The sequence below is a fragment of the Poecile atricapillus genome, chromosome 26 (genome assembly GCF_030490865.1).
Source record: "Poecile atricapillus isolate bPoeAtr1 chromosome 26, bPoeAtr1.hap1, whole genome shotgun sequence".
NCBI classification, from domain to species: Eukaryota; Metazoa; Chordata; class Aves; order Passeriformes; family Paridae; genus Poecile; species Poecile atricapillus.
Window position 1 is genome coordinate 3333302 of NC_081274.1, and position 21771 is coordinate 3355072.

General features: G+C 52.4%; 1 pseudogene; it reads left to right on the plus strand.

Annotated features, from left to right (window-relative positions):
- Positions 1 to 21771, plus strand: part of LOC131588505 (zinc finger protein 208-like) — a 911601-nt pseudogene that overhangs the window by 471079 nt on the left and 418751 nt on the right.

Here is a 21771-nt window from a genome sequence, read left to right on the forward strand (position 1 = left end):
TCCAGCTTCCCAAATGTTGGGTCAGCACTCCCAGTGCTGGGTGTGATCTTTCATGCACAAACAGCTGAAAATCTTTGGATAGATCAGGCAATCCTAACGCCGGAGCTGTTGTCAATGCCTCCTTCAGTCTGAGGAAGGCCTCCTTCTGTGGTTTGCCCCAGGTAAGCGGTTGTGTCTTCTGGGCTTCATACAGGGGTTCTGCAATTAGTCCATAGTCCGTGATCCACAGGCAACACTGTCATCCTGAGGAAAACTCACAGCTCATGCAGGTTCTGGGGTTCTGGAATGGCACAAATGGCTTGAATACGATTAGTACCCAGCTTACATTGCCCTTGTGAGATTTCACACCCCAGGTAAATCACAGTCTGCCAGGCAATTTGTGCCTTTTCTTTAGACACCTTATATCCTCCCATTCCCAGCGATTTAAATTTTCAATTGTTACCTTTATGCAGTCTGTTGAAATGTTAAACACATCTCTGCTGAGTGGTGGAAAAGAAAGATTAAAATTCCTTTCCCCAAGGCAAAGAGAAACCTAGTGTGACCAGGTAAATAAGATTTGAAGCCATTTTAAAGTTGGTCTATTTTGGCAGCAGCTAATCCCAGGCAGGGCAGAGTGTGAGTGGAATTGAGAGGCAGAGTGGAATTGTCCCGGTGCCTTCCCCAGCAGCTGTGGCGAGGGCAGGCACAGAAAGGGCTGAAGCTGCAAGAGTGAGAGCAAGGATTGTCCCGCAGTGGCTGGAGATGGCAAAGGAGGGTGCCCAGGCCGAGGATTTGAGCAGAGGATCTGTGGGCAGGCCCAGGGGCTTCCCCCGCTGGGGAGCCCTGGCTGCTGCTGCGTTGCCTTCAGTGCAGGCTCAGGGGTGGCCTGTTTAATATTCCCTTCCAATTCAGATTTGTGAGTCTGGAAGAGCCATGGCTGGGGCATCAATCATTTTGTTTTTCTTCATTTTGTTAAGATTTGTTCTCTTTCTTATGTCCACTCCATAGCATTGAGGGTATCTGGGGCTAAAGAAATCATACAATGCTCAGGCTAGAACAAAGAATCCTCAATCCAGCTCCTGCAATTCCTTAATTATCCTAAGAATTGCTTGAGCTCCATTTTAGTCCTGGGTAACATTATTTCTGAGATTCCCTGAACCCTCTCTGAATCAATACACCACAAACCCTCAGTCAAAAAATGTCCCAAATATTTAACCATTTTCTCTACCATTTGCTCTTCCTTTTTTTCAGATACTCAAAGCTGCTTTTTTGCCTGAAAATGAAGCCATTTCACAGAGGCTTCTTCTACCTCTTCTCCTTGTCCTCCTGACTGGAGCAAGTCACCCACATCCTGCATTAAGCCAGTCCCTGGGGGTGAGGTCAATTCCTTTGATATTTCCTGCAAGGCTTGCCCCAGTCAGGCCGGTGCTTCCGTGCATCCCTGCAGAAGGACCGTCCATGTCTTGAGCATTTTCCCTTCTACCTCTTGTTGCCAGCCCAAGGCAGAATTGTGTTTGCATCCTCTGGAAGTGGGCAGATCCCCAGAAAGCATCTTTTGCATCAAGTTGTGAATGGCAGCAGTGTGAGGAGGGCACCTGGTTGAGGATGGTGTAAGGATCTGAGAGTGTGGGGTGCCTCGGTTTCATCATCTCATTTCTTCTTCTTGGGTCCTGCAGCATTCTGTGGATTCCATTGGATTTCTTGTTTGGCAGGATAGGAGCATTCTAGGGAGCCATCCCTGGCTCCCCAAGCCGTGCCTTGAGCAGGACTCCCAGACAGGCTGTGAGCCCTACCTTCCCTCCCTTGGAACAGGGGATTGCTTTTCGACACCTCTTGTCCTGGTTGCTTCAGGGAAATTTGGAGAGGCTCCATAACTAATTTTGCCAATTTCCCTGGGTCTGCCCACACTTGTGGGTTCACTTCAGCCTAGGCTCTGCCAGACATTTGACACAGAGGTACAGCAGAACCAGCCTCTGTATCACCTTTTGCAACAGTAATTTGTATTCCAAATTTAGCCATCAAATCCCTTCCCAGTAAATTACAATCACAATTGTGAGCAAATAAAAATTCCTGCATTTTAAACCCATCCCCCACATCTGCTCATAGTGGCTGAATAAAACACACCTGCTCATCTTTTCCACTTAGTGTTTTAATAATTATAATATTCCCTAGCACCTTTAGGTGTAAGATTGTGAGTGGATGGAGAGGCCCCTGTGTCCATCAGGAAAGGTCTCCTCTGGATCCAGAGCCACCCTGGATGTTCCCAAGGGCTGCAGTGTGGTGGGTCCCTGGTGGAATGGGAGCTGTGAGAGCGCTAAGAATCCGTGTCCATCAAGGTCTGGACTTGCTGGTGCTGAGGGTGCTCCTGTCTGTGCTTGCAGTGTCCTTGTGCCCTGCAGCTGGAAGGCTGATTCCTTGCCAGGGGCTGTTTGGGTGGGCTGTCCCCTGGCCAGGAGGGCAATGCCTGTGCCAGGTGCTTGTGGCCGAGGGTGTCCCCTGGGTGCTGGGGCCCCCTTGGGCCCTGGGCTTGATCCCTCAGGGGCTGTAGGAAGTGTGCCATGGCCTTTGCCTTCAGCTTGGCCTTTTGCTCATCCCTTGCTGCATTCAGCTGCTGAGCCTTTGGGAGCAAGTGCTGCAGGGGCTTCTTGTGGCCCTGCTGCAGCCCCCCTCAGTGCCTGTGGGTGCTCATCCTGTGGCAGCTGCTGAGCTTTCTGCAAAATCCTTCCTTTCTGCAGGGACCCAGCACAAAATGCTTAAAAGATCATGTGGATCCTTGCAGGTCTAATCCCCATTTCTGAGCTGTTCCTTCCTGGTGCTGGCTGTGCTGAGGCTCCCCTCCCCAGCCCGTATCCCAGAGCCGGTCCCTGTCCTGCCGCAGTGTCCAAAGGCGGCCCCCCCGGCGGGCAGGGCCGGCAGCTCCACGGGGCCGGGCAGCGGCCGGGGCGTCCCGCAGCCTCCTGGGGGCCGGGGGCCACTGCCGGCCCTGCCCGGGGGGTGCTGGGGTCAGGCAGCGCCCGGCGCTGAGCCCCGGCTGCCCCACAGCCCCGGCCCGGCCCCACAGCTCCCCACAGGCCCCCAGCCCGTGCTCCCGGTGCCGCAGCTCTGCGCCCGCTCCTGCCGCTCCCAGCTCAGAGAAACCCCCTGAAATCCTCACCTCCTTCTTTTCCTGTCCTGGAAAACTGGGATACAAAGGATCTGATGATAAGAGCCTTCTGAAAAACATCCCAATCCTCAGTGGTTTTCTATTCCTCTTCTTTTCCATCATCTTTTTTCTTACCCCACAGATTGCTCCTGCTGCTTCTTGCCTTAAGCACATTCCTGCACACTCCCCTTCAGCCAATCCCTTCCCAGCACACCAACACCATCCATCTCCTGTTGTCTAAATCCCTTCTGGACTTCTCTTATTGCCCCCCTGGGTGTCCATGTCCTTAATTCCCTCTGGGAGAATGTGCAAACGACCTCCACATGCTGCGAAGGGACCCTTGAGAGATATTTTGGGATCCTGATCCCTTTTGCTGGGACCCTATTCTGGCTTTCCCTTTTGTCCCCTCCCTGGGTGCCCTGCCATGTTTACTCCCCGAAGATCCCACTGGAGTCACTGCTGAGATTTTCAATGCTCTCTCCCTGCCGACTCTTGAGAGCCCCCCTGATCTGTCTCTCGTCTGTCTCCTGCTCACTCTCGGGTACCCAATCAATCCCCGGTGCCGCCGCCAGCCGAGGGAGCCGATCCCCCAAACTGGGTGAGGCACCTTCAGCTGCACTCAGTGCCCGCCGGCCCGGACGGTGGAAGGAATTGCGGAGGAGCCCCAAGGTGTGTGGAAAAATTGACATCCCCAGAGGTTTCTGTCCACAAGGAAGACAGAGGAGTCCTGTAAAAGTAATTTCATTCATAAAAAAGGTAGAGGCCATGGGACAATTTCCATGGTGTCTCTCCTGTTTTTGGCAGACAGAGCCTCCTTTTCATCCTAATTTTCTTGGCCACATCTCCCTCTCCCTTTCCCCATTGGCTGAAGTACTGGAGAGGTACAGACTTCCCAATGCACCTCCTACATACCCCCTTAATATGCACCCCACTTTTGTATAGCTAACGATATTGATGGCTGTGTTAAGTCTTTGTTCTTCTGGAAGTTGATGAATTTAGCAGGACCTTGGCTGAGCAGCAGTCTGTGTCATCAATTAATAACATTTTGTGCAGCTGATGGCTCCTCCTGTCACTTCCTTATGTCCACGTCCCTGGCCCAATGTGCAATGAGGTTGACGGGATCAGTTTGTAAAGAGCCTTTGTTGTTGTTCCTTTGCTGGGGTTCCCCCGTTTTGGGGCCATCCCCCCTGGAGCAGGGTGTCCCCCCTTGGTGCAGGCGCAGGGCTCAGGCAGGGCTGAGGCAATCAGAGCGCGCGGCGCTGATGACTCATCAGTGTCCAGGCAGAGCCGCAGCTGCCAGCGTTCCCCAGCTGGAGCCCAGCTGCGCCCCTCCCCCCCGGGCCTTGGCGCCCCCCTTGAGGGGAATTTGGGGAGGTGGGAGGGGGGAGCGCCAAGGCCGGGCCCCCCCGCGCTGTGGTGGCGGGAGCGGCTGCAGTGGGGAGCGAGTGCGGGCGGAAGCGGCCGAGAGCCCAGCGCTGCCCCAGGCCGAGCTGGCCCAGCTCCATCCGTGCCCCTGCGGTGGGATGCTGTGGGACTGGGGGGGAAGAGGGAGGCGGCAGTGGGTGCTGGGCCTGGGGGCAGGAGGGGAGGGGAAGGAGAAGCAGGGTTGATGAACAAAATGATCAAAATATGTACCTGGCGTTTTGCAGAAGGACGAGGCGGAGTGTGAATTAGAGCAGGGGCACAGGAGGAGGAGGAGCAGGGAGAGGAAGCAGCATAAAGTTCATCCCTGTATCTTCAGTTCCCCCACCCCAGGAGTGTTGCCACCCCACATGCAGCAGGTGACTGGGGAGGGGGATCCACGATTTTCTTGGGGCTGAGTTTTGGTATTTCTGAGTTTTACTGGGCTATACGTTGGTTCTTTGGTTTCTTGTGAGGGCTGAACCTTTCTGTTCTGCAGGGGGTTTTGGATGAATCTTGTTGTTTGATTAGTTTTTGATCAGTGTTTTCTTGTTTGGGCTGAATGCTGGTGTTTTAGAGATTCTTTCAGACACAAGATGCCCAATGACTTTCTGAGATGAACTTGGGCAAGGAGCAACCCCCAGCCCAAGGCGCTCTCCTATTGTTTATTTCCCCCCAACCAGGATTTTACGTTCCCAAACCGTGTCCAGATGGAGGAGGATGATGAAAAGCCCTGGAGATTCCACACGAGGAGGGGCTGTGAACCCAGTCCAGGGAGCTGCGAGGAGGAAAGATCCCCCCAGTGCCAAGAACACGGCCAGAGATCCAGCCGGAGCTCAGAGCTGGGGGAGAAGCCCCACAAGTGCTTGGAATGTGGGAAGGGCTTCAGAAAGAGCTCTGACCTGACCCAGCACCACAGGATCCACACTGGGGAAAAGCCCTACGAGTGTGGGGAATGTGGGAAGAGCTTCAACCAGAGCTACAACCTGAGGAATCACCAGAGGATCCACACGGGGGAAAAGCCCTATGAGTGTGGAAAATGTGGAAAGAGCTTTGGAAATATCTCTGACCTGATGAGACACCAGGTGATCCACACAGGGGAACGGCCCTACACCTGCTTGGAATGTGGGAAGAGCTTTGGGTGGAGCTCCACCCTGAGAAAACACCAGCGCATCCACACTGGAGAGAGGCCCTTTGAGTGTCCCCAGTGTGGGAAGAGGTTTCAGACCAGCTCCAATGTCCTCCTACATGAGCGGATTCACACAGAGGAGAGGCCCTTCCGCTGCCCCGACTGCGGGAAGGGCTTCAACCGCAACTCCAACCTCACCGTCCACCGGCGCATCCACAGTGGGGAGAGGCCCTACGAGTGTCCCCAGTGTGGGAAGAGCTTCTCACAGAGATCTAACTTGACCAAACACCAACGGAGTCACCAGTAAGGGAAGCCCTGCGAGTGCCCCGAGTGCGGGAAGAGCTTCGTGCGCTGCTCCAGCTCCATCCCCCATGGGAGGATCGGCGTTGGATGATCCCCAGTGACCCCCGTTGGGCAGAGCCCTGGTGATCCGTGGTCCTGGTGATCCGTGTTGGGAAGACACCTGGCTGGGAGGCTCCACATCTTCCTGGCTCCCTGTGGGCACCTGGATGAAAGCAGGGGAATGAAAATCCAACAGGATACGGAATGACAGTGGGAATTGTTGACTTTCAGTCCTCCAGAACCTTTTGCCTCAGGAGCTGTGTGGGCAGAGAAAAGAGGGTGACACCGGGCTTGGGGGGCCCAGAGGGGAGCACACACGCTCTGTGGGGGGGGAGGACACGACTCCCAGGACCCCCCTCACCTTCCTGCACAGGCAGAAGCTGAACCCCAGTACCAGGAAGATAAAGCCCAACATGGAGACTGCAATCCCCGTCAGCATCTTGCTGTGGGCAATGTTTCACGGCATCCATGATGCATCTGCAGAGATCAGGAACCCCCAGAACCTCTCACAGAACCCCCAAGCTCCTCCAAGGACCCTCCCAGTCTCCCCCAGCCCACCCAGGACCCTCTGAAACCTCCTTTGGACTCACTAATTTTAAACAATGAACAATTTTAGAAAAATTAGAGATCTTAGCTAGAGATAGGCCTTGCTGGAAGTAGTTAGAGTTAATGATTAAGTGAGAAGCAGGATTTGGGATAATGAATCTTGGACTGAGGTAAAAAATTACTTGTCATTGTATATTTGTTCAGCTGTGCTTATAATGAGAAAAGAGAAACTGATCAACGGGTTCAGGAAGATCACAGACCTTACATCTGGAAACCCATTTAAAAGTCACAAGGGAGGAAACTGGAGTTGTACCAAATGTCATTTGTAATGTCCACCATTGTAAAGGTAGAAAGGTGAGAGTGAGGAAGAGCGGTTTTCCTTCATCTGTTTATGACCCCTCCTCACCAAAACCACCCCCTCCTCAAATTAGGGAGCCCATCACGTAGGCAGAATGACTTTTTAAACTCATTACCGTGCATTTTAATCCAAAGTGGGGAATGGGAGGTGTTAGAATTGTGAATATGTATTATTAATAATATGTATTCATCTTTTGGAAATTCAAGATTTTTTAAATAAATATACACTGGAAGCTTTTGTAAACTTGCAGTGCGTATTAAGGGGATGACTCCCGCACTCGCCCAGTGCTGTGATTAAACATCCACTTTGTAACTTTAAACTGTTGGAGAGGTTTTTTGTCCATTAACAGATTGATGTTGATACTGGATCAATATTGCTATTTTGGTAAATTACTCCCACTCTCTTCCCAGCCTCCCCAGGACCCACCAAAGCCCCTCCTGTTCCTCTCAGGATCCCACAGCCCCCTCCCAATTTCTCCCCACTGCCCCAGGACCCCCACACCCTCTCCCAGTCCCTTCCAGCCCCACCAGGACTCATCAGGAACCCTCCCAGTCTCTTCCCAGCACAACCAACCTCATCCCAATCCCTGCTTTCCAATGCCCAATCTCCTTCCAGCTCCTCCAGGCTCACTCAAATCCCTCCCAGTGACACCCAGAACCCCCAAACTCCCTCCCAGTGTCCACCAGGACCCCCAGAACCCCATCCCACCCTCCCCAACATCCTTCAAACCCCTTCCCAGCCATCCTAAGCACCTCAATCCCTTCCCCAGTGTGAACCAGGCTATCTCAAACTCCCTCCCAGTTCCTCCCAGCACACCCCAATCCCCCTCTGGGCCCCCCCAGTGCCTCCCCCGCTGCCCCTGGCGGCGCTGTGGGGGCCGGGCCGTGCCCCAGTGCCGGCTCAGGGGGTGCTCCAGGCTGACGTGCTCCACCTGGCAGCTGGAGCTGAGCCCGCATTGCCGGGGGCGGTTTCCAGCAGCACCAGGAGCTGCTGGCTCCAGTCCCCGCTGGGGAGCACGGCAGTGGCCAGCACGTGGCCCAAGAGCTGCTGCTGGCCCTGGGAGCAGCTCAGCTGGATGTGGGCAGGGGAGAAATCCATCAGGGAGCAGAGCAGGCGGCCGGGGCCGGGCTGGGAGCTCGAGGGCACCAGCGAGATGGACACGCTGGGATGGGCAGGGGGCTTGGGGACCCCCCAATGTGGATCTTCCTCCCCACAAGCTGCAGGGAATCGCTCCAGGGATCGAGTGCTGCGGGACGGGGAACCACATTTCTTTCATCCCAAGCCCACCTTTCCCTCTCCTCTCTCCCCCTTTCTCATCCTTCCCCCAGTCCATTGACCCCTCTCAATGCAATTTGGGTTTCCCAGCACCCTCCCCCACGCTTTGGGGGTTTCAGCCCTCTCTTTTTCCTCCTCTTCTTCCACATCCCTTCCCAATCGTCCCTTTAATCTCTAACCCCCTCCACCGTGCTCGGATTTGGGGGTTCCAAGACCCCCTGCTCAGTCTGTGGGTCCCATCCCCCCTTTCACTCAATTTGGGGAGATCCTAGCAGATTTTTTTCTGGGAGGAATCCCTGAGTTACAGGAATTTTAGGGTGTAGGTTTGAAGGGGGACAGCTCTGTCTGGCATTTCTGTAACCCATGGTCTGCTGGGGAAGCACAAAAATGTTTCCCATTCCCATCCTTTCCTTGTTTGGACTGGTTCATGAGCTGCTTTCTTGTTTCCTTTGGTATCTGTTCTCATCTATTTGCCAACAGCAGTTTGAATCATTTACTTTTCCACAAATTCTGCCTCCTTCTGCTAATAGATAATGTGATCCCATCCCATGGTGAAATGTTGTGTTCCTCATCTGAGTGGATTGGTTGGGAGGAAGGTCAGGAGTTGGAGCTGTGTGGTTGGTTATTTCAATGGCATCCTGTAATCTGATTATCGCATTGAAATGAGAAATGGTTTCTCTGGTATCTGATATCAGTTTGTTTGGGTTCCAGGGTGTGGTCCATGGTGTTGCAGGATTTGTTCTGGTGGCCATTCATCTTTTCCCCATTTTTGGGTGCTCCCTCCAGCCAGGGCTGCATCAATTGTCAGCTTTTCTCTCATTAAGTCATCACATACTTGGATTCCCAACTGATTTCCCTGAACTTCTGGTAGCAAATAAACCCCAGTGGTCTGATACACCCTATATAACATAGACAGTGACAGCACATGTTGGAGTGGGGACAAGGATGATTCTCCCCACTTGTTTTAGTGAAGTTTTCACAACATTCCCTATTTTCTGTTTTCCTTTGCATCTTAACCAATTCCTCTAGCAGAGTCAGATATCCTCACAATGGGCTGTGCCTTTATCTGTGCAAATTCCATCTGTGCAAGCAGGCAGAGCTTGGGCTGAGGGGCAGAGAGAATCAGCCCAATTCCTCCTGCAGGCAGGAAGCCCCTGGGCCATTGTGCAGGCTTTGGGCCATCAGTGTTAATTTGCATTTCTAAAGCTCCTCTCCTGGCTGCCTGGAACAAAGCTTCTCTTCCCAGGAGGCCATGGGATGACTCACATTTGGCCACTCCAAAAGTGACATTTTTGAAGAAAAAAATACTATACTATCTCTTTACAAGTTAAGGGGGTCACCTTTAAAGCTCTTAGTTTTTAAAACTGAGGCATAAAGGTGAACATTCAAAAATGCATACCAAAATCTTGCCATCATAACAGCCATGCACACACATTCCCAAAAAACTCCAAAGCAATCAAGATTTTTTCTACTTCTTGCCCTAAGTCTAAAAACTGATTCTCCCAACCCTGGCCCAGCACTACCAGTCTGAGTAACAATATAGAAGTAGGATTATTAAAGAAAAGCATAATAATGGTGTAGTCTTGTCACCAAAACTGCGAGATGAATAAAAACTCTCCAACAATATAAAATCAAGGCATGATTTGAGTCTGGCCAGAATGTGCAACAGAAATCATTAATTCCTCACTTTGGCTGGGTGTGCAGAGAAAATCTTTCCAAGACATGTGAATTTAATAGATGTTTCCTAAACTATATACAGTCTGACCCCATAGAAATCCATTGGTTTAATGTTCATTGGTTTGAAGGTGTGGAGTTGTTAGGATTTGGTTTCCTGTTGCAGCCGGATTTCTGTGCCTGTGATGTGAATTAGGTGGGCACTCCTGGATTTCCTGCTCAGCCTTTTCCAGACCAGGTGTCTCCAGCTGTGCCTGGGGCAGTGTCTGGGGGAGATGTTGGTTGATGTTTGCTGTTGGGTGTTGATGTTTTGTTGATGGTCGTTATCTTGGGGAGAATCTTTTGGGCTATTCCCAGTCTGTTGAGATGTTAAACACATCTCTGCTGAGTGGTGGAACATCCCTTAAAAAAAACCTTTAAAATTCCTTTCCCCAAGGCAAAGGCAAACCTAGTGTGACCAGAGAAATAAGATTTGAAGCTATTTTAAAGTTGGTCTATTTTGGCAGCAGCTAATCCCAGGCAGGGCAGAGTGTGAGTGGAATTGAGAGGCAGAGTGGAATTGTCCCGGTGCCTTCCCCAGCAGCTGTGGCGAGGGCAGGCACAGAAAGGGCTGAAGCTGCAAGAGTGAGAGCAAGGATTGTCCCGCAGTGGCTGGAGATGGCAAAGGAGGGTGGCCAGGCCGAGGATTTGAGCAGAGGATCTGTGGGCAGGCCCAGGGGCTTCCCCCGCTGGGGAGCCCTGGCTGCTGCTGCGTTGCCTTCAGTGCAGGCTCAGGGGTGGCCTGTTTAATATTCCCTTCCAATTCAGATTTCTGAGTCTGGAAGAGCCGTGGCTGGGGCATCAATCATTTTATTTTTTCATTTTGTTAAGTTTTGTTTTCTTTCTTGTGTCCACTCCATAACATCGAGGCTATCTGGGACTAAAAAACTCATACAATGCTCAGGCTAGAGCAAAGAATCCTCAGTCCAGCTCCAGCAATTCCCTGTTAATTGTAAGAATTGTTCCAGCATTATTTTAGTCCTAGGAAACATTATTTCTGGTATTCCCTGGACCCTCTCTGAGTCAATTCACCACAAGCCTTCAGTCAAAATAGGTCCCAAATATTTAAACATTTTCTCCACCATTTGCCCTTTCTTTATTTTCAGATACTCAAAGCTGAAAATGAAGCCATTTCACAGAGGCTTCCTCTACCTCTTCTCCTTGTTTTTCTGACTGCATCAAGTCATCCACATCCTGCATTAAGCCAGTCCCTGGGGGTGAGGTCAATTCCTTTGATATTTTCTGCAAGGCTTGCCCCAATCAGGCCGGTGCTTCCGTGCATCCCTGCAGAAGGACCGTCCATGTCTTGAGCATTTTCCCTTCTACCTCTTGTTGCCAGCCCAAGGCAGAATTCTGTTTGCATCCTCTGGGAGTGGGCAGATCCCCAGAAAGCATCTCTTGCATCAAGTTGTGAATGGCAGCAGTGTGAGGAGGGCACCTGGTTCAGGATGGTGTAAGGATCTGAGCCTGTGGGGTGCCTCGGTTTCATCATCTCATTTCTTCTTCTTGGGTCCTGCAGCATTCTGTGGATTCCATTGGATTTCTTGTTTGGCAGGATAGGAGCATTCTAGGGAGCCATCCCTGGCTCCCCAAGCCGTGCCTTGAGCAGGACTCACAGACAGGCTGTGAGCCCTTCCTTCCCTCCCTTGGAACAGGGGATTGCTTTTCGACACCTCTTGTCCTGGTTGCTTCAGGGAAATTTGGAGAGGCTCCATATCTAATTTTGCCAATTTCCCTGGGGCTGCTCACACTTCTGGGTTCACTTCAGCCATGGCTCTGCCAGATATTTGACACAGAGGTACAACAGAACCAGCCTCTGTATCATGAATTTGCATTCCAAATTTAGCCATCAAATCCCTTCCCAGTAAATTACAATCACAATTGTGAGCAAATAAAAATTCCTTCATTTCAAACCCATCCCCCACATCTGCTAATAGTGGCTGAATAAAACACACCCACTCATCTTTCCCACTTAGTGCCTTAATTATTAAAATATTCCCTAGCACCTTTAGGTGTAAGGTTCTGAGTGGATGGAGAGGCCCCTGTGTCCATCAGGAAAGGTCTCCTCTGGATCCAGAGCCACCCTGGATGTTCCCAAGGGCTGCAGTGTGGTGGGTCCCTGGTGGAATGGGAGCTGTGAGACTGCTAAGAATCCGTGTCCATCAAGGGCTGGACTTGCTGGTGCTGAGGGTGCTCCTGTCTGTGCTTGCAGTGTCCTTGTGCCCTGCAGCTGGAAGGCTGATTCCTTGCCAGGGGCTGTTTGGGTGGGCTGTCCCCTGGCCAGGAGGGCAATGCCTGTGCCAGGTGCTTGTGGCCGAGGGTGTCCCCTGGGTGCTGGGGCCCCCTTGGGCCCTGGGCTTGATCCCTCAGGGGCTGTAGGAAGTGTGCCATGGCCTTTGCCTTCAGCTTGGCCTTTTGCTCATCCCTTGCTGCATTCAGCTGCTGAGCCTTTGTGAGCAAGTGCTGCAGGGGCTTCTTGTGGCCCTGCTGCAGCCCCCCTCAGTGCGTGTGGGTGCTCATCGTGTGGCAGCTGCTGAGCTTTCTGCAAAATCCTTCCTTTCTCCAGGGACCCAGCACAAAATGCTTAAAAGATCATGTGGATCCTTGCAGGTCTAATCCCCATTTGTGAGCTGTTCCTTCCTGGTGCTGGCTGTGCTGAGGCTCCCCTCCCCAGCCCGTATCCCAGAGCCGGTCCCTGTCCTGCCGCAGTGTCCAAAGGCGGCCCCCCCGGCGGGCAGGGCCGGCAGCTCCACGGGGCCGGGCAGCGGCCGGGGCGTCCCGCAGCCTCCTGGGGGCCGGGGGCCACTGCCGGCCCTGCCCGGGGGGTGCTGGGGTCAGGCAGCGCCCGGCGCTGAGCCCCGGCTGCCCCACAGCCCCGGCCCGGCCCCACAGCTCCCCACAGGCCCCCAGCCCGTGCTCCCGGTGCCGCAGCTCTGCGCCCGCTCCTGCCGCTCCCAGCTCAGAGAAACCCCCTGAAATCCTGACCTCCTTCTTTTCCTGTCCTGGAAAACTGGGATACAAAGGATCTGAGTCAGCTGGCAAATTCTGAGGATAAGACCCTTCAGTGAAACATCCCAATCCTCAGTATTTTTCTCTTCCTCTTCATTTCCATCATCCTTTTTCTCACCCCATAGATTGCTCCTGCTGCTTCTTGCCTTAAGCACATTCCTGCACACTCCCCTTCAGCCAATCCCTTCCCAGCACACCAACACCATCCATCCCCTGTTGTCTAAATCCCTTCTGGACTTCCCTTATTGCCCCCCTGGGTGTCCATGTCCTTCCTTAATTCCCTCTGGGAGAATGTGCAAACGACCTCCACATGCTCCCAAGGGAGCCTTGAGAGATATTTTGGGATCCTCATCCCTTTTGCTGGGACCCCATTCTGGCTTTCCCTTTTGTCCCCTCCCTGGGTGCCCTGCCATGTTTACTCCCCGAAGATCCCACTGGAGTCACTGCTGAGATTTTCAGTGCTCTCTCCCTGCCGACTCTTGAGAGCCCCCCTGATCCGTCCCTCGTCTGTCTCCTGCTCACTCTCGGGTACCCAATCAATCCCCGGTGCCGCCGCCAGCCGAGGGAGCCGATCCCCCAAACTGGGTGAGGCACCTTCAGCTGCACTCAGTGCCCGCCGGCCCGGACGGTGGAAGGAATTGCGGAGGAGCCCCAAGGTGTGTGGAAAAATTGACATCCCCAGAGGTTTCTGTCCACAAGGAAGACAGAGGAGTCCTGCAAGAGTAATTTCATTCATAACAATGGGTGAGGCCGTGGGACATTTCTAATGAGATTTCTCCAATTGTTGGAGAACAAAGCCGCCTTTTCATCCTAATTTTCTTGGTCACATCTCCCTCTCCCTTTCCCCATTGGCTGAAGTGCTGGAGAGGTACAGACTGCCCAATGCACCTCCTACATACCCCCTTAATATGCCCCCCACTTTTGTATAGCTAACGATGTTGATGGCTGTGTTAAGTCTTTGTTGTTCTTCTGGAAGTTGATGAATTTAGCAGGACCTTGGCTGAGCAGCAGTCTGTGTCATCAATTAATAACATTTTCTGCAGCTCATGGTTCCTCCTGTCCCTTCCTTATGTCCACGTCCCTGGCCCCATGTGCAGTGAGGTTGACGGGATCAGTTTGTAAAGAGCCTTTGTTGTTGTTCCTTTGCTGGGGTTCCCCCGTTTTGGGGCCATCCCCCCTGGAGCAGGGTGTCCCCCCTTGGTGCAGGCGCAGGGCTCAGGCAGGGCTGAGGCAATCAGAGCGCGCGGCGCTGATGACTCATCAGTGTCCAGGCAGAGCCGCAGCTGCCAGCGTTCCCCAGCTGGAGCCCAGCTGCGCCCCTCCCCCCCGGGCCTTGGCGCCCCCCTTGAGGGGAATTTGGGGAGGTGGGAGGGGGGAGCGCCAAGGCCGGGCCCCCCCGCGCTGTGGTGGCGGGAGCGGCTGCAGTGGGGAGCGAGTGCGGGAGGAAGCGGCCGAGAGCCCAGCGCTGCCCCAGGCCGAGCTGGCCCAGCTCCATCCGTGCCCCTGCGGTGGGATGCTGTGGGACTGGGGGGGAAGAGGGAGGCGGCAGTGGGTGCTGGGCCTGGGGGCAGGAGGAGAAGGGAAGGAGAAGCAGGGTTTAGGAGCAAAACGGTCAAATGGTGAAAATGGGGTTGTACAGGAGAAGAAGGAATAGCAGGAGGAAGAGGAGTGTGAGGAAGAGTTGGGACCCAGGAGGGGGAGGAGGAGCAAAAAGAGGAAGTCGTACAAGTTTCCACCTCTCCCTGTATCTGGAATCCCTACAGCCCCCCCCCCCCCAATATGCAGGAAGTTACTGGGGACGGGGATCGATGATTTTCATGGGGCTGAATGTTGGTGTTTCTGAGCTTTATTGGGCTAAATGTAGGTGCTTTGTTTTTTTATGTTGGCTGGATCTTTCTATTTTGGAGGAGGTTTTGGCTGAATCTTGGTGTTCTGGAGGTTCTTACAGACACGAGATTCGGGGTGACCTCCTGAAGTGATCTGGGGTAAGGAGGAATCCCCAGCCTTAGGTGCTCACTTGTTTTTTTCCCCACAGGCAGGAGTTTTATTCCCAAGACATGTCAGCAGGGAGGCAGAGAAAAAGCTCTGGAGCTCCTGCATGAGAAGGGGCTGTAAATCCAGCCTGAGGAGCTGTGAGGAGGAAAGGTCCCCCCAGTGCCAGGAACACGGCCAGAGATCCAGCTGGAGCTCAGAGCTGGGGGAGAAGCCTCATGATAGGGAGAAGTCTCAGAAGTGCTTGGAATGTGAGAAGGGTTTCACGTACAGCTCCCAACTGATCCAGCACCAGATGACCCAGACTGGGGAAAAGCCCTATGAGTGTGGAAAATGTGGGAAGAGCTTCAGAGATGTCTCTGGCCTGATGAGACACCAGGTGATCCACACGGGGGAACGGCCCTACACCTGCTTGGAATGTGGGAAGAGCTTTGGGTTGAGCTCCAACCTGAGGGCACACCAGCTCATCCACACTGGGGAGAGGCCCTACGAGTGTCCCCAGTGTGGGAAGAGGTTTCAGACCAGCTCAAATGTGCTCCAACATGAGCGGATTCACACAGAGGAGAGGCCCTTCCGCTGCCCCGACTGCGGGAAGGGCTTCAAGCACAACTCCACCCTCACCGTCCACCGGCGCATCCACACTGGGGAGAGGCCCTACGAGTGTCCCCAGTGTGGGAAGAGCTTCTCCACCAGCTCAGCCTTGACCAAACACCAACGGAGGCACCAGTAAGGGAAGCCCTGCGAGTGCCCCGAGTGTGGGAAGAGCTTCGTGCGCTGCTCCAGCTCCATCCCCCATGGGAGGATCGGCGTTGGATGATCCCCAGTGACCCCCGTTGGGCAGAGCCCTGGTGATCCGTGGTCCTGGTGATCCGTGTTGGGAAGACACCTGGCTGGGAGGCTCCACATCTTCCTGGCTCCCTGTGGGCACCTGGATGAAAGCAGGGGAATGAAAATCCAACAGGATGCAGAATGACAATGGGAATTATTGACTTTCAATCCTCCAGAACCTTTTGCCTCAGGAGCTGTGTGGGCAGAGAAAAGGGGGTGACACTGAGCTTGGGGGGCCCAGGGGGAGCACACACGCTCTGTGGGGGGGAAGATAGGACCCCTAGGACCCCCCCTCACCTTCCTGCGCAGGCAGAAGCCGAACCCCATTGCCAGGAAGATGAAGCCCAACACAGAAACTCCAATCCCCGTCAGCCTCTTTCTGTGGGCAGTGTTTCACAGCATCCCTGGGGGGTCTACAGGGTTCAGGACCCCCAAAACCTCTCACAGACACCCCAAGCCCCTCCAAGGATCCTACCAGTCTTCCCCAGCCCACCCAGGACCCTCTGAAACCTCCTTTGGAGTCACTAATTTTAAAAAATAAGGTATTTTAGAAAAAATAGAGATCTTAGCTAGTGATAGGCCTTGCTGGAAGTAGTTTGAGTTAATGATTAAGTGAGAAGCAGGATTTGAGATAATGAATCTCAGACTTGGGTAAAAAATGACTTGTCCTTCTATGTTTATTTAGATGTGCTTATAATGAGAAAAGAGAAACTGATAAACGGGTTCAGGAAGATCACAGACCTTACATCTGGAAACCCATTTCAAAGTCACAAGGGAGGAAATGTGAGTTGTATCAAATGTCACTTGTAATGTCAACCATTGTAAAGATAGAAAGGTGAGAGTGAGGAAGAGTGGTTTTCCTTCATCTCTTGATGACCCCTCCTTGCCAAAATGACCCCCTCCTCAAATTACAGAGCCCACCACGCAGGTATAACGACGTTCTAATCCCATTACCATGAATTTTAATCCAAAGGGGGGATTGGGAAGTGTTAGCATTATGAATATGTATTAGTATTAATATGCATTAGTATTTTGCATATTTAAGACATTTGTAGGTAAATAGACACTGGAATCTTTTGTCGATTTACAGTGTGTATTAAGGGGTGACTCCTGCACTCGCCCAGTGCTGTGATTAAACATCCAGTTTGTAACTTTAAACTGTTGGAGAGGTTTTTTGTCCATTAACAGATTGATATTGATACTGGATCAATATTGCTATTTTGGTAAATCACTGCCAGTCTCTTCCCAGCCTCCCCAGGACCCACCAGAGCCCCTCCTGTTCCTCTCAGGATCCCACAGCCCCCTCCCAATTTCTCCCCACTGCCCCAGGACCCCCAAACCCTCTCCCAGTCCCTTCCCAGCCCCACCAGGACTCATGAAGTCCCCTCTCAGTCTCCTCCCAGCACAACCAACCTCATCCCAATCCCTGCTTTCCAATGCCCAATCTCCTTCCAGCTCCTCCAGGCTCACTCAAATCCCTCCCAGTGACACCCAGCAACCCCAAACTCCCTCCCATTGTCCATCAGCACCCCCAGAACCCCATCCCACCCTCCCCAACATCCTCTAATCCTTTTCTTAGCCATTTTTGACCCCCAAACCCCTCTCCCAGTTTAAACCAGTCTATCTCAAACTCCCTCCCAGTTCCTCCCAGCACACCCCAATCCCCCTCTGGGCCCCCCCAGTGCCTCCCCCGCTGCCCCCGGCGCTGTGGGGGCCGGGCCGTGCCCCAGTGCCGGCTCAGGGGGTGCTCCAGGCTGACGTGCTCCACCTGGCAGCTGGAGCTGAGCCCGCATTGCCGGGGGCGGTTTCCAGCAGCACCAGGAGCTGCTGGCTCCAGTCCCCGCTGGGGAGCACGGCAGTGGCCAGCACGTGGCCCGAGAGCTGCTGCTGGCCCTGGGAGCAGCTCAGCTGGATGTGGGCAGGGGAGAAATCCATCAGGGAGCAGAGCAGGCGGCCGGGGCCGGGCTGGGAGCTCGAGGGCACCAGCGAGATGGACACGCTGGGAAGGGCACTGGGAGAGAGTGGAGAGGAGTGGTGTGGCATTGAGAGGGACGGGGAATGGACTGGCAGGGCCTGGGGTGGCACTGAAAGAGATGAGAGTGGATACTGGGACACTGGAAGAGAGTGTGGACGTCTGGGAGTGAAGGGGGAATGAACTCGGAATAGAATGGGAATGGGCTAAAAAGTAATGGGAGTGACTCTGGGGCCTCTGGGCGGGACTGTGGTGGCACTGGGCGGGACTGTGGTGGCACTGGGAGGGACTGTGGTGGCACTGGGAGGGACTGGGAATGAAGTGCGCGGCACTGGGAGGCCGAGTCCAGCGCGGGGCTCTCGGCTCTGTGGATCTGCCCGGCAACTGATGAGTCATCAGAGAGACGCGCTCTGATTGGCTGAGGGGCGGCAGATCCACGGTGGGGCGAGATGGACAGGTGGGGTCACTGGGAGTGACTGGGATGGACTGGGAGAGGCTGGGATGGACTGGGAGAGCCACGGAAGCCATTGGGAGGAACAAGGGGCCCCGGGGATGGGCACAAGGAAGGCTGAGGGCTCTGGGGTGATTCCCAGGGAGGTTTGGAGGGACACGGCCGGGCCCCTCTCTGTGCCCCGCGAGCAGCGGCCCGGATAGAAAAGTTCAGGAGCGGGAGGAGGTGTTTCTCAAGACTGATTTTAATCCTCATTCTCCTGGTCTGATTGGCTCAGTCCTAAGTTCAGTTCATTTCCCCATGTCGGGCTGTTGTGCCCCTGATGGTGATCCCTGAGTGACCTCTCCCTGCCCTTGTCCCGACCCACGAGGACTTGGATTTGGTTCAGTTCAGTGGAATTCATGGTGATTTGGGGGGAGCTGGAGCAAAACAGCTGGAAAGCACAGTGGGCTTGACAGGGACTGAACGAGGGTAGGAGTTGGGGCTGCCTCGAGTGAGCTCTCACAGTGTGAACCTTCATGGGGTCTTTCTAAGGGAATTTTGTTGAATTTTTACATTCATTATTAAAAAGCAGAGTCAGAAGTGGAGCTCTGCTTTCAGCTTGAAATGAGGGGATGGAACGTGGGCACTGGGAATTCCATAACCTCAAGTTGTTCCTTGATACTGGACACTTTAGCTTTGGCAATCTGAAGCCCTTCAGCAGCAATGGCTCTGCCACCCCCTGGTTTCTGGCTCAGACCCAGCTCGGAGCTTGGACAAGGTCTGGGCTTTGTCCTCTTGAGCTTCGGGAGCCTCCTGGGAAGCACCAGCCCTCCCCAGCCCACCCTTGGTAGGACTTTTTCTTTTCTCTCTGCTGACCATTTTATCCCCAAAACTGCCGTGGGAACGTTGTATCCAAGCACATCCTCCAGCGCTGCACTTTCCTCCTGTGAATTCCCTGTGCAGGGAATGTGTCTGTGCTTTTCCCTGCTCTGTTCACTGACAAACAAACCTGAGCCCGTGGGACTGTCAGAGCTCCTTCATGCAATGAAATCAGGTTGTGTTGATCATGGCATGTTCTGGAGGAGCTTTTCTTGGTGTGTCTTGTGCTGCTGGAAATGACACAAGAGCCAGGAGGGAACAGAAGCTGCTGCTGCCCGTTGGCTCAGGGCCAGGGAACCAAGTTGTGCTCCCGTGCAGTTGGGCCCTGCTGGAAGCAGAGCCGCCTTTCCCTTGAGCAGCTCAAGCTTGTGACAGCTCCAAACAGGAAACCTCAGCAGAAAACTCTTCCTCCAAACTCAGCTGCTTTCCCTCCTGCAGCTGTTTGGGAAAGAGCCTCAAAGCACAGACTCTGCTGGGAGCCATTGGTGCATTTCCTCCCTCCTGGCAGCAGCAGCAGCTCCTGAGCCCTTCACGGGCTCCTGTCCCTTCACAAACCCTTCAGCTCCCTTTGAACTCTCAGCAGTCACTAACATATGTATTTCTTTCATATTTAAGCTGCATTTAAACTTCTCTTTTTCTCTCCTCTCTATCTATTTTAATCTCCTCTTTACCTCCTTTAATCCCGTCAGCACCAGTAAGATGGGGATGGAGTCTTGGGGTGGGTGTGGGATGAACTGAGGATCCAGCAGAGAAGGGCAAGGCAGAGGGGAGAGGACTCAGCCAACCCTTCTCCTGCTCTCTCCTCCCCCAGGGTGCAGCTAAAGCAAGTCAGACTGGAAAGGATCCCACAAATGCTGTGTTCTCCTCCCTCTGAGCTTGGCTGGGGATCCTCAGCTTCAGCCTGGTGCAGTGGCTGAGATTCGCTAATTTGAGTTTTTTGGCTAAAGCACTAAATAATGTGGTGGGTTTAGCGCTGGCTGAAATCTCCAGGGCACTTACTCATTTCTGGCTGTGAGATATGGATTAGGAGAAGGGCAAACCAGGCTTAAAACTTAGAAGCAATAAAGAAACTTTATTAACCGGAGTACAAGAATAAGAAACCAGAATAAAACTTTCAGAACACCTTTCCTCCCCCTGAATAACTTTTTTTTGTTTTATCTGACATTGTCGAGATAAAACTTGTGATTTTAAAACAATATTAATTATGCAATAGTTTTTATTAGATTTTGTTATGTCATGGAGACTTTTTTACAAGGAACAGGTTTTTTGTGCTTTTTTATTTTTACAAATCGCAGCCGCCGGGGAAGAAATTTTGCTATTGTGACGTTTTTCTCATTTTTACAGCCCTCCTAGAGGTGTGTCTATGGGTTATGAATTCATGGGATGTTATTTTAAGGATGAGTTGTTTGAAGGCAAATGTTTTCTTCATTTGTTTTTGTGATCATCTCTGGGAACAGAAGTTTTCTTCTTCTCTCCCTGGGGGCAACGGTTTTTTATTGTTTATATTTATTTTTCTGTTCAAACTTTTTATGGGATTACAGTTATTTTAACATTTGGTTGGTGTCATTAATGGATGTTTTTTGTTTAGATTTACAGTTTGAATATTTTTTTATACTTTTTTCATTAATTAAAGGAGATATTTTCATACATCATTGTTTATTTCTATGGCTTTACTAAAAGAATATTTTCGTTTTAATTTACATTTTTTCATTTTTTTTCTATCAGAGGTTTGACTTTTTTTTTTACTGATTTTGATGTTTTTGTGTTGTTTTTTTGCGTGTTGTTACTCTGTCCTTTTCTGTCCCTGGAGAGATGAACAAGGTTTGTAGGTCTCATCTGTGCATTGAAAGGGTTAATATCTTGCCCAGGCCTGTGGCTGGTTACTCGCTCTGTGCTGGGGCAGCTGCCGGAGCTGTTCCTGCTGGATGATTTTCCCGTGGCTGCACTGGGATCTCAGCAGCCAGGCCAGCACTCAGAGGCCGCTTCCGCTCCCCCTGCCCGGCAGCTTCTGCAGAAACTCAGTGGCAGCAGAATTTCAGCCGAGCCGGGGGCTGGCCCGGCCCGGCAGCGCCGCTGGAAGGGGCTGGGCGGGTTCCCCGGGAAGGGCTCGGCCCCCCGGGAACGGGACCCAGAGGGATTCCCGGGAGGGGCCAGCGCTGCAGCAGAGCCCGGCCCGGCCCCGCCAGGGCCCAACAGGGGCCGGATCCCCGTTACCTGCTCAGGGACAGAAGAAAAACAGAAAGAGGTTCCCAGGCTTGGGTTTTTGAAATGTGGTACTCACAGAGGCAGATCTAATTTTGAATGGTAAAAAACGTTGTCAGTTCTCAGAATGAGCCAAATATTCTCACCCTGCAGAATCTCAATAAGAAGAACCTAAAGCACAGTGGATATCCTGCTGCAGTTTGGTGGTTTTTTTCATTCCTACATAGTCTACATAATGTTTGAAATAAGTAGTGTTATAAATGACTTTCAAATTTCCAAACAATCAATCTAATTAATTGATAAAATACTTTAATAAAATGGAAACAAAATAATAAAAAAATACCATTTAGTAAAATAATACAATTTAGTAAGAAAGATACAATTTAGTAAATATATTCAGGTATATCTATTTCTATATATATCTGCTGTTGAAGAATGGCTCGCTTCTCGAAGCCATAGCTCCTTGGAAGGCCTGCAAAACCCTGACTTTGGGCTAGCATAAGTCCTTGGAAAAATATTGTATCAAAGAAATGAAGAAGACTAAGTGTTAATAAGACAATGAAGAATAAGA